Source organism: Ursus arctos, unplaced genomic scaffold (assembly GCF_023065955.2).
Source record: "Ursus arctos isolate Adak ecotype North America unplaced genomic scaffold, UrsArc2.0 scaffold_15, whole genome shotgun sequence".
Classification (NCBI taxonomy): Eukaryota; Metazoa; Chordata; class Mammalia; order Carnivora; family Ursidae; genus Ursus; species Ursus arctos.
In genome coordinates, this window is record NW_026622819.1 from 21,961,154 (window position 1) to 21,975,184 (window position 14,031).

Consider the following 14,031-nt stretch of genomic DNA (forward strand, 5'->3'; position numbering starts at 1 on the left):
ACATTCATGCTGTAAACATGTACACATAATGTGTATCACTATTAATCCATTAAACTTTTAAATTATTTTTCCTCCTATACTTAAGTGATTATCGTTAAGTCCATTCAGGTTTTGGAGTAGTAGAGAGTTAGGCGTAAGTAGTTGGTGTCATTTTTTTAAAACTAGAATGAAGGTTGGAAAGAGTGGTATGAGAGGAAAAAGGAGGTGGATATGAAGTCAAACCCATGAAGAAATGGCAAGGGCTTCACTATTCACTTTTCATTCAGTAAATCGTCTCTGAATGCCTACGGTATACCAAATATTATTCTAGAATCTGGGAGAAATCAGTAAACAAGACACAACACTGTTGTTAAGCTAATTGTACAGTGACTGTCCATGTGAATCAATACTAAGATTGACCACAAGATTACAGGGGGACAAACACTATGTATTATAACTTAGAGGACCGCGGACCAGAGAGCAGCCATAACAAATGAAACAGGAAGAAGATCAAAGGTTCAACGAGAACACAAACATAGTGGGATAAGTAAATAACAAGGGGGCATGTCAAAGAAATTATGGAATTCTTACAAACATAAGAACAGTGATCACACTGAATTTAATAGAATTTCAAAGGTCAAGGTATATCAATTAACATCTGCTTACAATTACAGTATGTTTTCCAGATTGCATTTAAAGATAATAATGTAACATTGAAAGACTTTTATGTAGAACAAGTTATTGATATTTTTATATTAGAAATAATTTCAAATTCTCAGAAAGAGAAAAGGGTGATTCACATATTTTTTCAATAAACTCTACAAATGATGTTTACTGATTTCGAAAATCCATGTCATGATATGTTTTTTTATGATGTCATGCGACTTTAGGTACATACTGACTTCAAGTTTTGAAGTTTCCAGAGATACGAGAATCAAACTCAGTAATATCAACTGTAAAAATACTGATACAAATAGCTAATATTGATTTAGTGCTTACAATATGCCAGGATCTAAGTTAAGTGTTTTCTAAATTTTTAGTTCGTTCGGTTCTCACCATATTCTTACACAGTGATTATCATAATTATCCTCATTTACAGATAAAAACAGGTTTAATGAAATCAAGTAATCTGTCTAAGGTTATATTACCTAAGTGTGGGAGACCTTCGCTAAAACATTATGCTGGCTGAACCATGTATATGATAGATATTTACCACCATTCTAGGTGATTAAGATATACAGGAGGGGGAAAATTATTCTGAAATAGGGAGGTTTATTCTGAGATAATGGAAAATCTGCACCAGTGCAACAAAAATGATCTTAATAATTTTATAATGTTTATCTTATCAACATAATTCCTACACTCACTACACGTCTGTATCAACCTTCTTGAAAATGGAGAGGAAGATTGGGACAATATAATCTAGAATACACAAGGAATATAGAAAATAAACTTTTCAGGGTCTTGGAGAATACTGCAAAGACATGATATTATAGCCCAGAGACTACTGATATTATAGTCAAAAATATTGAGACACACCCAAAAAGCAATTGTAAATGACATTCCAGATACTAAAAGGCTGTTAAGAAGAAAACATCTGAAAGAAACATTTTACGTATGTGTTGCATGTTAAATCCCATAAAAGCAGATATGCTGAATCCATGTATTGATTTGTAATTGAACTACTTCTTACATCATCAACTGTTGGTAATATGTTTCAGGGTGAGTAGCAGTATTTATTATTATGGTTCGTGGTTTCCCCTCCACAAATGGGTAATATGATATCATGTCATTTTTTTAATATAAAATAAGTAACATTTGGGAGCACCTGGCTGGCTCAGTCAAGAGTGTGCAATTCTTGATCCCAAGGTCATGAGTTAGGGTAGTCAAGCCCCACATTGGGTATAGAGATTACTTACATAAGTAAATAAACTTAAAAAAATAAGTTACATTTACTTGGTAAATATTGTTATTCAGAGTTGAAACTCTGTTGCAAATAAAATAGAATTACATATCATATTTATAATACTTACTTTTCTGTTTAGGACAGCAAAAATTTTAAAAAAATAGAAAAAGATATAGAAAAAAATTTGAATCAAAGATAAAAACACTACCCAAAAAAATCTTTTTTGATACTGGTATCCTTTATCTCTCTCTCTTTGTCCTTCTCTCTCTCTCTATATATATATCTATATATCACATTATCTCTCTGTATGTATGTATGCATATACATGTATCCATGTATCACATTATCTATCTATTCCTCTAAGTGTGTGCTTTATATTCACTTTAATTTTAGTCTAAAACCTGGAGATACTTTTCAATGGTTACAAGAATTGGCTTAATAGGAAAAAATATGTATTTTAGCTTGAGTTTCTCTAGGAAGCTTCAATATTTATCAATCTTCAATAATACTGAGTAATTACTTAGAAGTTATAGCAGCCTGAGTGGCACATTTATTGAGTGTTCCTTTTAAAGGTTTCAATTACTTTCTTTCAATTTCCATAGTTATAGACTTTTTTGTCAGTGTTTCTCAGTGAACAAAATGTGTGAATTTTGTGTGACACTGTCAGAGTCATTTAACACCAAGGCTTCTTAAAATATTTGCAAAGTATCACGTTCCCACAAGATATAAAATCTGAGACTGGTGTTAATTGCCCACATTCCAGTAATCCTCAAGTCATGACATTAATGTCAATATGTTAAAAGACCATAAAAATGCTATGTTCAGGAAGACAGCGCATTGTTTGTCCCTAAACTGCAAAACTTTTTATTAGAAAGATTTTAAGTATCTCTACATATGTTTATATAAATGATTTTTCTAGTGTGATTTATTCCTACAGGTATTAGTTTGCTGGTGAAAAGCTAAATTTTGAAGAAGTATTTGGCAAAACACACTACAAAACTATTGCTTTATATTAAACTTGACAACCTACTTAATTTATATTTATATCATGTATACATCCAATTGACACATCCCTGCGTAAGTGTAATTTTGAGGATCTGTTTTATTTTTCTGTATTTTTTAAATATGGTGTGCTAATTTTTTATATGCTTTCATTCATCTATATTTCCTCTTCCCGTCTTTATCCCCAAAGAGATCCCATAATAACTAAGTAGTTAGTTTAGAATATATAAACAGCCTACTGTTATTTTTGATGTAGAAGAAAAATCCCCCCTCAGTTTGTAATTCCAAAACTATGCTTTCTGCAAATCTTTCCGAATCATTTTAAATATCCCATCCTTGCATTCTTCTTCATGTGCTACAAAAGCTCCACACTTTCTGTGTTCAAGATATGAGACTATTGCATTTCTTTTTTTTTTTTTTTGAGATGATTACATTTCTTTACAACGTCTTGCACTTACCATAGCATTTTTTAAAATTTTGCCAAAAGAAGTGTTTTCTATTAAATGTTCATCAAACTTAAGAAATGGTGAAAGCATTTGAAAAAGAACTTTTACTGAACTTGTTTCTCAACTTGGTAGAGAGGTGCTGCCTTCCTCATAAGTGCCAAGAATATCCTTTGAAATTAAATGTCTTTGACTTTCTTTTTGTCTTTAGTCCCATCTGAGTACCTAGAAAGTAAACACCTGTTGCTCTTTGGAATGGTTTTATTTTTTAACTTGCAAAGCTTACTTGAAACATTTAATTATTCCCCATAGAAACAAAAGATTGTGTTTATAAGTAACTACAGCTTTTATTTGATGAACATAATGCCATTTTCACTTGCTTTTATTCATATTCATTTTTAAAAATTTCTCTAAATAAAATAACATTAGTCTTCATTCTTCAAAACAAAAACTACAGCTTTACTAGATTGCCAGTTGATGTTATTTCCACCTGAACGGTGCTGGCTTGATTTCCAATTAGAATGGAGCTAGAACTTCAGTAGCCAGATTGGCTTCTTGCAAACAAGCTACAGAGACAAAAGAAAAAAAAAATCCTATTAATTAAAAGATGTTACAGTGACAACAGATAAGCTTCTGCGATGGAGTATGATAGAAGGAAAGTCCTAAGAGTTAGGAAATGAGAAAAAGAAAAGACATTTGTGGGAAATGTGTGATTCTTTTTCCTACTCCTTTTTCCAGTGTAAGAGCTCTGGGTTCAGAGTCTGAAAATATGAGTTTTAGTCCTGACTCATTCATGTACTGTTTTTATATTTGAAAACTTACTAAGAATATTTCAGCCTTATTTTTCTTATCTGAAGAATAAATAAAATAATTATGCCTCCTTCATACAATATTCAAAAGGGTGAAACTTGATTGCATGTATGAAATTAATTATATAATGATTTGTTACACAAATTCAACTAATAATGTAGATTTTTACGTAGTGCTGTGAATAGTCCCGACACTCACTATCCGGAGAAGATATCTACAAAATTACCTGAAATACAGCAGACATTAAAATTGATTAAGAAGGCATTTAGCTTGTAGCCACATTCATTTTCTTAACACTGTGGAATTCTTATGTGCCACATATCACTCTTTAAATAATGAAATTTTCTTACCTTCTGATAATTCATTGAAAAGGAGATAAATTATTCTTTGGCCTTGTATTTTTAGTGATTATAAAATTTCCTGACATTGAATGGATTCTGGGTGCCTGTTTGTTATATGCATGAAACATGAAGAGCTTTTCTCTAAATAAGGCATAAGCAGATTTCTCATGTGTCAAAATGGTGAAGTAAATGAAACACTAGACGATATAAATCAGATTAAACCTCAGATGGAACCTCTTAGTACTCAAATTTATGCAAGTATTCTAAGCATTGCAGGTTCATTAAGGAACTCTACTATGACCTAAATCCCAATGTTTCTCAATAGAAACACAATCTTCCAATACAAAATGTTACCTAATCAACTATCCAGTAACAACTGTGTAATTTTTCTGTGGCAGAACACACTTGATATGTTAAAATAGTGAAAAGAAGCTAGTAGTGCGACCTGCTTAAATTTTTATTAGTAGCAAAGAAAATATCAACATATATGGCATCAAAACAGAATAGAACTGGAAATACTTTACACAGAAATATAAGGTGTAAAATGTGTAGTGTAAATAATTATACACAGAAATATTAAGCATAGAGCAAATAAGGTCCCTCAAGTGTCATCTAGGTAACAGAAATTCAACTAATAAGACACAGGTGTTTGTGAGCAATCTGGTATGGAAGTCTAGAGGAAGGAAAGGGCATACGTACAAGGTAAAAGGCATTTATTAGCAGCTGAATAATGGAAGCTAGAACAACAGTCTTAGGAATTTTGGGGACTGTTATTAAGGGTGACTGAGAGGCTATCTATCCTCAGAAAAAGAGAAACTGAGAGAGATAATAAAGAACACAGAGTAGAGAACATGCAGACACTTCAATGAGTCAGTTTTAGACTGTATTTTGTTTTAAAGTGTAGAGATGGAAACCTCCTTCTATAACGCAATTAGGCAATTCTAAACTTTACCTGCACAGAAATGTTATCATTGGATTTAATCACCAGAATGATGGTGACAGATGCTTGAGCATAAAGACTAGCAAGAGCACGGGAGATACATTAGAAGGCAATCTTGAAAATCACATATAGGAGCGTAACCAAAAGCACCAATAAAATCCACATAGAAAGTACAATCAGGATGCCCGTGTGGCTCAGTCAGTTAAACGTCTGCCTTCCACTCAGGTCATGGTCCTAGGGCCCTGGGATCGAGTCCCAGGTCAGGCTCCCTGCTCAGCCAGGAGCCTGCTTCTCCTTCTGCCTGCCACTCCCCCGCTTATGCTCTCTCTCTCTCTCTGTCAAATAAATATAAAAAATCTTAAAAAAAAGTACAGATTCTTAAAAGAACTCATAGGGAGTATGCAGCATCACAGAAGCCAAGGGAGAAGTTTGAAGACTGATCAGGGAGCCAAACTGATCAATCTTAAGTTAGATATGGATGGGGCAGGTGATGTTGACTACGGTGATAAGTTAGAAGAGAGTGGATAATGTAGTAAAATAGGGGGTGAAGATGCACAAGTGTGGATGGAGACTTGAAAATTTTTTTTATAAGCTTGGTAGGGCAGTGAGGCCATTATTTGAGTTAAAGCCAGGGTGGAGGAAAAAGTTTCACCACACAAATGACTAAATATGATCACATCCAAAGGAAATAAGCAAGTTGAAAATGCAAAATTGAAGGCACCGAGAGGGATAGGCAGGAGTATATGTGATCAAAAGCTAAAGTGGTAAGTACTAAATACAGCAATTTGGAATTGGAAAGAAGAACAAAGCACAAACTAATGTAGCAAAAAATATCCCTAGAGTTGTGCTTTGTTTCAAATTGTATTAACTTTGTAACCTTAGGCAAATCATTTCATGTCTTGGGATCTATTTCGTTATCGGCAAAATATAGGTATTAAACACATAAGACTTACCTACATAGTACTGTGTGAAAATACAAGCGAGAATAAAAATGCTTCATCAGTTAAAAAATGTATAGGGATGGTTGATGTTATTATTTCTCTGAAATAAGACTTTGGAAACCATAATGAGGAAAGCAGCAAAAATGTTCCATGATTCTTACTGTGTAATGATTTAATGAGCCTGGGTTAGTTAATAGGTTAAATTTGCATAGAGCACATTTTTTTTTATTATTACTTGCACAACTTACTGATAGTTAGCATACTACATAATATCCCATTAAAATACTTCTCAGTTGAGATATTTAATTTAAATTACATCTATAGATGCGTTCTTGCCAACTCTAAAACAAATTTCCCATGAATGTACCCAAAGTTATGAAATAAAGGACTCTCTTAATTGGTCTTATACATTCATATAATCTGAACAGTACGTAAGTAGCAATAAAAGTTGCAATAGCCCTTAGGACTTACACATGACAAGCAGCCTGTGGTAAGCAATAAAGATGCAAGGATAACAATATGAATCAGTTTCCTAAGTAAACTACTCACAGTGAGAGAGCAAGAGCATAGAACATATTTTTATTTGTACATGCAAAAATAGTTCCCAATAATAAAAACGTCATCATATGATATTGCAAAGAATACTTCAAACTACTGCTCCTAGAGGAATTCATAACAATCTAACTAGCAGTTTTCATTCTCTGTAGATTTCAAAATGCAAATTGATTTGTTCTTTTTCCTGGTTTAGAGAAACAGAATATGTCCCTGCTGCCCCATGAGATTCTTTAGATTTCCTTGACTGAAGGTAAAGCACTTATTAATACTTATGAGTAAGTGCCCCCGGAGTCATACTTAAATGGTTAAAGTTCCCTAGAATCCACTGACTAATTTTTAGAATCATGCAGAATTTCAAATAATCAAGATTAAATCTTTTACAATATATTTTATTTTTTAAATCAACCCAGATTATCATTATGTTTTAATTCCTATTTTTAATAGAAAATCAAAAAAAGTAAAGTTGTATCATAAGCCCTTTATTTAAAAATGCTTGCATTAAAATCATACTATCGAAGGTAATATTTATCATATAGTATTTAAGTTATGGGTAGAATATGTTTTACAGACGCAGAAAGGTAATGAAAACTATTTTTTAATCACAAACTGGAAAGATCTCAGCCAAAATGATACTGTTTAATAAATATTTATAATAGTCCCTTCTTATCTGTGGCGGGGGGGGGGAGTACATTGTAAGACCTTTGGTGAATGCCTGAAACCCCACAGTACTGAACCCTTTATATACTATGTTTTTCCTGTATATACATACAAACCTATGGCAAAGTTTTATTTATAAATTAGGCAAAATAAGAGATTAATGATGATAACAAAATACTAAAATTAAATTAAATAAATCATATCAATATATGTAGTAAAAGTTACTTGAATGTGGTCTCTCTCAAAAAATCTTCTTGTACTCTACTCACCCTCTTCTTGTGATGGTATGAGGTGATAAAATGTCTACATGATGGGAGGGGCATTGTGCTATTACATTCAGCTGCATCGAGCCTCTGACAATAAGCAGGGAGGAGCATCTTCTACTTCCCGGACCATGGCTGATCCCAGGTAACTGAAACCATAGAAAGTGAAACTGTATTGTGTCCTGTCTAGACATCATACAGGGATGCTGCAAATAGAGCGATAGAAACATGATTTCTTCCCCATGGAAGGGAATTGGAAAAAAATATTACAACAAAATGTGATAAGTTCTGTAATGCTCATAAGTACAGTGTGGCTGTGGTAATAAATACAGTGCCTGAATCTAGATGAACAAGGGAGAACTTAGGTGTGGGCAGATATCCAAGAGATATCTGTTGAGGAAACACTCTTGCTGTACTAGACATTTTCTCAGGACTTGCCAGGGTTTATGTGTAAAGGATCAAGGCGTGAGCATGACGAGGAAACCACAGATAGTTAAATGTCGTTTGCCCGAAGATAGAGATGACAGACATGACTGTGAAGTCAAAGCATGAATCCCTTCCATAACATGCTGAGAAGTTAGAGATTTCTTTCCACTATGTAGGTGGTAAGAAGCCATTTTAATAGTTAAGTGTAATTTCAAGACAGTCATCTTAGAAAGATTATTCTGACCACAGTGCTGATGGAAGCAGAGAAGAGGAGGCCAAAGAAGGGGGAGGGAAAATGTATGTGGAGAAACATGAAGATGAGGGGACTCCGCATAAAAGTGGTTTCTTTAGTTACTCATTTGATGTGATAGACAAAGTATAGAGAAATATATGTGCACTCTCCAGTTTTAGACGTGGGTAAGTGGATGGTTATTGTGAAAAATCAAAAAAGAGTAAAGGAAAGCAAATGCCTTCATGGAAAGAGATGGACTATATAAGAAGTAGCTTCAGTTATATTAAAATTAAGGCATTGTCTGGCAAAAAATAACAAGTCAGGAAACAACAGATGTTGGCGAGGATGTGGAGAAAGGGGAACCCTCTTACACTGTTGGTGGTAATGCAAGCTGGTACAGCCTCTCTGGAAAACAGTATGGAGGCTCCTCAAGACGTTCAAAACAGAGCTACTCTATGACCCAGCAATTGCACTACTAGGTAATTATCCCAAAGATACAGATGTAGTGAAAAGAACATGCACCGCAATGTTCATAGCAACAATGTCCACAAGAGCCAAACTGTGGAAGGCGCTGAGATGTCCTTCAACAGAAGAGTGGATAAAGAAAATATGGTTCATATATACAATGGAATATTACTCAGCCATCAGAAAGAATGAACACCAACCATTTGCATCGACATGGATGGGACTGGAGGGGATTATGCTTAGTGCAATAAGTCAAGCAGAGAAAGACAATTATCATATAGTTTCACTCATATGTGGAACATAAGGAATAGTGTGGAGGACCACAGGGGAAGGGAAGGAAAACTGAATGGGAAGAAATCAGAAAGGAACACAAACCATGAGAGACTCTGGACTCTGGGAAACAAACTGAGGGTTGCAGAGGGGAGAGTGGTGGGGGGATGGGGTAACCTGGTCATGGGTATTAAGGAGGGCACGTGTTGTGATGAGCATGGGTGTTATATGTAATTAATGAATCATTGAACATTACATCAAAAACTAATGATGTACTATATGTTGGCTAATTGAACATAATAAAAAAGAAAGAGAGAGAGAGAGAAATTAAGGCATTGTAGAGAAATTAAAGATTTTCATACCCAGCCAGTCCTTTAATAGCCATAAATTCTAAGTATGGTAAAGACTTTCGGGGCTGTGCAGCCTGGGGGAAATTCAGGGTTGTTGGTATAGGAGTATAGAGTGAATGGGTCACCAGTGGTGTTAGGGTGGTGTTAGTTGAATCAAATAGCTTTAATACTGAAACACAGGAAATAGAAGTTGTTATGGCATCTTCAGAACTGCATTATTACACAAGCAAAGACAAACCTAATTGCATCTCTACCTGGAAAATTATAAAAGAAAACTATTGAGGCAGAGTCAGTGGGTTGTCTCCCTTACAATAGCTGGTCACCTCTTCTTTTATAATAATTAACATTTTAGTTGAGTATATGACCATCTAGGCAAAACAAATTTTCTAGGCCACCACATAGCTGGATGTAACCTTGCATCTAAGTCCCCAACAATGAAATGCAAGCGGAAGTGATCTATGGACTTTCCAGATCATGCAGACTAGAATGTGGACTTAGAAGTGGGAGTTGAAAGGGTAATTTTAAACACAAGAGCCAAGTTACCATTTGATGATGATGAAAGCAACCACATAGAGCTTTGGTCCATGACAACATTAGCAACACTCAGTAAATGAAAGTGAAATGCTCTTCTAATTTCACTAAGACATTGTTAATATGTCTTGTTATCTCAACAACTGAAAAAGAAAATGTTCTGAGGTCATTCTAGATATGCATTGTAAAGGTACTGACTAATGATGTTTACTCCTTTAGAAAAAAAAAAAAAAAAAAAAAAAAAAAAAAAAAAAACCTAAACTACAAAGAACATGTTGAATTAGCTTCTAGCAACCAAGTATCCAATTGCCATGCTTTTAATGATAAAAGTAAACAAAGCTGGATACTTAGCAAAGCAGTTGGGTATGCACACAATCACAGAAGGTTTCAGTTATTTGAACTAAGACTAAAACAGTGTGCAGAGAGACAATACCATCCCACTCATATCTCATAACATCTAATCCTATATATTTAATCTTGTATAACTTAATTACGCTGATGGTTTTCTGTATAATATGGGTAGGGAAAATTAATAAGTATTAAATTGCAAATTGATAATATCAAATAGTAGGTAATCTTTATAATTAAAAATGAAAAATAAATATGATTATTTCAGATTCAGTAAGTGACCTGTGCTAGTTAAGGTTCTTGTCTAAGCATTACACAAATTTAAAAGCTGTAATTTACACAATTTACCTTATTTATACCTTAAAATGAATATTTGAAGTAAGATGGTACCACTTTAAATATGAGCAAATGAAGCTCAGAAAGTTTAAGTTACATACTTTGAGTGACATCTGGGTTATTTAATTCCAATATCTAATCCTATCATCACTGTGCTATTCTCCTTCCCATTTGCAAATCTAATATATGTTGATCATTTACAACATGCCAGTAACTGTGCTGTGCTCTTTACATATCTTAACTCTTAAAAATTCTCTTTGATTTGCAGGTGAAAAACAGGTTCTGTGAGGTGGGAGATTGCCCATTTCATGTTAAAAAATCTTGACTTAAATCCTGGTCAGAAATGAAACTTTGTGATTTTAACCACTATTCTACATCATTTATATATTTGTTTGTGAATAAAAATTTACCAAATGCAAAGAATGCTTGTTTTATAATGTCATATTCACAGTTATTAGCCATTAAGTATTAATTAGTTAAATGATCAGGGGAAACCTTGTTCATTACAGAAAATCAAGGCTGGATAATTAGAGAGTGCTCTGGGATATTCAATAATAAGATGGTTGTCTGAGTGCCTGCACAAAGATTAGGTATTTATAGAGGTTGAGAGGACCAAACCTATTCCCTTAACTTGAAAATAATCTCCCTCTGCAGTCCTTCCATGCTAAATAAAATCTCCAATTTAATCTGTTGACACGAGGCAATGGTAATTCTTGTTATTGAAATATTATCTGGAGAATATGATATTATAATAATTTTAGGTGTTACAACTTTTCTCAAATTAATTTATTTGAGTATTTTTTTTTTTTTGGCCTAGGGGAATCCTAAGCAAATAGACTATAGTGATAAGAGTTGTATGTGGTCTGATGATAAAGTGAAGGCTCTAGATGGGTCTAGTGTAATTTTTTTTTAAAGATTATTTATTTATTTGACAGAGAGAGACATAGCAAGAGAGGGAACACCAGCAGGGGGAGTGGGAGAGGGAGAAGCAGGCTTCCTGCTGAGCAGGGAGCCCAATGCGGGGCTTGATCCCAGGACCCTGGGATCATGACCTGAGCTGAAGGCAGACGCTTAACGACTGAGCCATCCAGACACCCCAGGTCTAGTGTAATTAAAAAAAAAAAAAAAAAAAAAAAGTTGCTTGCCCTAGTTTCTCTGAGGCACATACAACCCAAAGCAGCACATTGTTCACTTTTGAGTTAGCCGGTTTATTTGTATTTATCAATACTCAGCTGAAACTATTTATAGTTTTAGTGCTACTTCTATAGCTTATGCACACATTTAGATGTATTTTCAGTGAAAACCAATCCTGTTTAAAACTGTCTTAGTGTGCAAGCTCAAGGTTTTGTGTACATAGACACTGATGTCCAGGTTCAAAACCAAGGTCTTTTTGATGCTTCTCCTGTCTGAGGAGAGGTGATTTTCTTCAACACTGCCTCCTTCATTTGTGCTTTGTACATCAGTGTGTTCTGCTGCTCTTGGCATTACCTATGTGGTAGCAATATTACAAGGTGCAATAGCAGAAGTGCACAGCCTGGTCCTCTGGGGTGTGTGGTTCATGATATCCAACAGACAAGAGCATCTAAGCGTCAATTCCAAGATAAATATTCTCATAAAGCGACCAGAATTCTAACTGTATGCTTTGTGCTTCTACTGGTGCTAGGAAGGCTGTGTCATACGTTTAGTTTTAAAAATAGTCAGGGTACTGAAATAACTTTACACATCATCCAGCTCATGTTTCTGAAAGTACACCACACCCTCTCGCTTGTTTCCAGATCTTTCTTGTGATCTGCAGATTCCAGATTTATTTATTTTTAAGGGTCTCTTTTATTTTTCTTGTAGATAACTACATAGACCAATGCAAGATTGCCATTGGAAGATTTTAGTCGGCTTTGGATAGATCCGACAATAATGCTATCTTTCATATGAACTTAATGTAGTGCTTTTAATGTTAACTATAGGAACAAGTGTAATATTAGAAGTCAAAGAGTGGAAAACTAACCAAGGCTCATTTTCTTGGCTCATTGATTTTGAAGTGCAGTTGTACTTGAATTGTTCATAAAGATGCTTAAGTACAGCAGATACCCTTTCAAAACCACAAGGCAGGGATTGTTCATTTTTCCTACCTTTTTATCAAGGAGGAAAAGTGCTATGAATACATTATACATGTTGCAAATAGCATCTTCTCTGTAGTAGACCTATGGGACTGAGACAGAATAATAAAAGCTTGGCCATATATACTGATCATGAACATTGCATTCAAAGTTACCCCGAATTAAAATCAACAGATCACTAAGAACTTTATGATGAGTGGAATGTTTAAATTCCATACAAATATCATATGGTAACAAACAAGGAAAACCAAGAACATTCCATTCAGGAATAATCAAATGTGACTTAGATAACTCCAAAGAATATATGTATGTGTACGAATGCAAAGTGTACGTAAAAATGGATCGATTCATGCAAGATATATTCTAATCAAACTAAATATTTGAAATAAAATATTTTAAATAAAAAAGAGGCAAAACTATTTATTTTTTTGGCTTATATGTGCATTTAACCAGCAGTTATCGAATTCTCACATTGAGCCAATTGTGGCAATTCTGGTAGTAAAAATATTTGATGAAATTAGATGCCTGAGCTTCAGAATTTTGGTACCACATTGGTTGTGGGTATAGAAGATGCAGAGATAAAGGCCCACATTCGGAAGTCAACTGGAGAAGATTCTGTGGAAACGGAAGAAGAAGATAGAGTGGGCTTTGCAATTGCTACCCATTCATTCTCAGCCAGTGAATCTCCGTAGAAATGTGAGATAACGCAGGGATTGAATTTCCTGGTCTATGGATTTGCCTAAATGATCTTTTGTTCTTTATGTATAGATAGATACATAAACGGTAACAGTTCTTTTTTTCTCTCGTCTTTAATACTCTAGTTCGTATTTTCTTAATGGCTTGTTTGTCAGTCAAAATGGCAACTTACCTGTGTTCTTCTTATTTAATTTCTTTTCCAACTAGATTGCAAACGTTTCTGAGGGTGTGAGGCAGCTCCGCCTTCATTACACTCACAGGGTTTCTCCCTGTGTTTGGCACAAGCAGGCAATCCATAGATACAATCCTGAGTGATATAAATATTGAGTTCAATTTTCCAGAAATTCTGCAATTTTACAGACGCTATGACCTATTTAGTTTTCCAATAGATAAATAAGACGGCTTGCTTCGTGTGACACCCATTTA

The 14,031-nt window shown here is 34.3% G+C and overlaps 1 pseudogene; it reads left to right on the plus strand.

The window, feature by feature from the left end:
* The window catches only part of LOC113260743 (39S ribosomal protein L39, mitochondrial-like), a 191,461-nt pseudogene extending 177,860 nt beyond the window's left edge, over positions 1 to 13,601 (plus strand).
* Positions 13,602 to 14,031: the final 430 nt, after the last annotated feature.